This window comes from Eubalaena glacialis, chromosome 10 (genome assembly GCF_028564815.1).
Source record: "Eubalaena glacialis isolate mEubGla1 chromosome 10, mEubGla1.1.hap2.+ XY, whole genome shotgun sequence".
Classification (NCBI taxonomy): Eukaryota; Metazoa; Chordata; class Mammalia; order Artiodactyla; family Balaenidae; genus Eubalaena; species Eubalaena glacialis.
The window spans coordinates 39256162-39258990 of record NC_083725.1 but is presented as its reverse complement, the minus strand read 5'-3'; positions in this window follow the sequence as shown (position 1 = coordinate 39258990).

The window sequence follows — 2829 nt, the reverse complement described above, 5'->3', positions numbered from 1 at the left end:
ATTCACTTTGCTGTACACCTGACACTAACACAACGTCGTAAATCAGCTATGCTCCAAAATATACATATACTCCAATAAAAAAAAAAAAAAAGTGTATTTTTGACAAGTCCAAAAAAAAAAAAAAGAAAGGACAGAAATTCACTTTCACTTTTAACGGGTTAGAATTAGAAAAGGGTCATATTTGCAAGTAAAAGAGTAGTTTTTCCAGTTCTTCCTAAGTCTAACCTTGCTAAGTGAAAATTTCACCCCAAACTCATTGTCTGTGCACCACACAGGGACATTGTTTTGCATACAAGTCACCCTAGCACTTATTCATAGGGTGTCATGTACTGTCTGCTGATTGTTTTATGTTTGTTGACTGTCCCATCTTATCAATGAGACTGTAAACTACTATGTACCTAGAGTTGAATCAAATTACTTTGTATATTGAAGAATCCTTGTATCCCTGGGATAAATCTCACTTGATCATGGTGTATGATCCTTTTAATGTGTTGTTAGATTCTGTTTGTTAGTATTTTGTTGAGGATTTTTGCATATATGTTCATCAGTAATATTGGTCTGTAATTTTATTTTTAGTGTGATATATTTGTCTGGTTTTGGTATCAGGGTAATGGTGGCCTTGTAGAATGAGTTTGGGAGTGTTCCTTCCTCTGCAATTTTTTGGAAGAGTTTGAGAAGGATGGGTGTTAGCTCTTCTCCAAATGTTTGATAGAATTCGTCTGTGCATCCAGCTCGTCCTGGACTTCTGTTTCTTGGAAGGTTTTTAACTGCAGTTTCAATTTCATTACTTGTAATCAGTCTCTTTATATTTTCTGTTTCTTCCTGGTTCAGTCTTGGAAGGTTGTACCTTTCTAAGAATTTGTCCATTTCTTCCAGGTTGTCCATTTTATTGGCTTATTGTTGCTTGTAGTGGTCCCTTATGATCCTTTGTATTTCTGCAGTGTCAGTTGTAATTTCTCCTCTTTCATTTCTAATTTTATTGATTTGAGCTCTCTCCTTTTTTTTTTTTTTTTTCTTGATGAGTCTGGCTAAAGGTCTATCAATTTTGTTTATCTTTCCAAAGAACCAGCTTTTAGTTTCATTGATATTTTCTATTGTGTTCTTTGTTTCTATTTCATTTATTTCTGCTCTGATCTTTATGAATTCTTTCCATCTACTAACTTTGGGTTTTGTTTGTTCTTTTTCTTCTAGCTGCTTCAGGTGTAAAGTTAGGTTGTTTATTTATGATTTTTCTTGTTCCCTGAGGTAAGATTGTATTGCTATAAACTTCCCTGTTAGAAATGCTTTTGCCACATCCAGTAGGTTTTGGGTGGGTGTGCTTTCATTTTCATTTGTCTCTAGGTATTTTTTGATTTGATTTCCTCTTTGATTTTTTCAGTGATCCTTTGGTTGCTTAGTAACATATTGTTTACCCTCCTTGTGTTTTGTTTCTTAAAGTTTTTTTTCTTGTACTGGATTCCTAAGTTCCTTGTGTTTTGGTCATAAAAGATGCTTGATACTCTTTTAATTTTCTTAAATATACTGAGGCTCACTTTGCAGCCCAGCATGTGATCAGTCCTGGAGAATGTTCCATGTGCATTTCAGAAGAATGTGTATTCTGTTGCTTTTGGATGGAATGTCCTATAAATATCAATTAATCCTATCTGCTCTACTGTGTCATTAAAAGTTTTTGTTTCCTTATTTATTTTCTGTCTGCATGACCAATCCATTGGTGTAAGTCAGGTGTTAGAGACCCCCACTAGTATTGTGTTACTGTAGATTTCCCCTTTTATGGCTCTTAGCATTTGCCTTATGTATTGAAGTGCTCCTATGTTGGGTGCATAAATATTTATAATTCTTATGTCTTCTTCTTGGATTGATCCATTGATCATTATGTAGTGTCCTTCCTTGTCTCTTATAACAGTCTTTATTTTAAAGTCTAGTTTATCTGATATGACTATTGCTACTCCAGGTTTCTTTTGATTTCCATTTTCATGGAATATCTTTTTCCATCCCCTCACTTTCAGTCTGTATGTGTCTCTGGGTCCAAAGTGGGATTCTTGTACACAGCATATATATGGGTATTATTTTGGTATCCATTCATCCAGTCTGTGCCTTTTGGTTGGAGCATTTAAGGTATTATCGATATGTATGTTCCCATTACCATTTGTTTTTTGCTGTGGGGTTTTTGTTTTTGTAGGTCTTTTTCTTCTTCTTCTCTTGTGTTTCCAGCCTAGAGAAGTTTCTTCAGCATTTGTTTTAAAGCTGGTTTGGTGGTGCTGAATTTTCTTAGCTTTTGCTTGTCTGCAAAGCTTTTGATTTCTCTGTCAAATATGAGTGACAGCCTTGCTGGGTAGAGTAATCTTGGTTGTAGGATTTTCTCTTCCATCACTTTAAGTATATCCTGCCACTTCCTTCTGGACTGCAGAGTTTCTGCTGAAAAATCAGCTGATAACCTTATGGGGATTCCTTTATATGTTATTTTTTGTTTTTTCCTTGCTGCTTTTAATATTTTTTCTTTGAATTTTATTTTTGTTATTTTGATTAATGTGTGTCTCAACATGTTTCTCCTTGGGTTTATCCTGCATGGGACTCTGCACTTGCTGAACTTGGGTGGCTATTTCCTTTCCCATATTAGGGAAGTTTTCTACTATAATCTCTTTAAATATTTTCTCAGACTGTTTCTTTTTCTCTTCTTCTGGGACCACTATAATTCGAATGTTGGTGCATTTAGTGTTGTCATAGATGTCTCTGAGACTGTCCTTATTTCTTTTCATTCTTTTTTTTCTTTATTCTGTGCCTTGGCAGTTATTTCCATTGTATGTTCCACCTCACTTATTCATTCTTCTG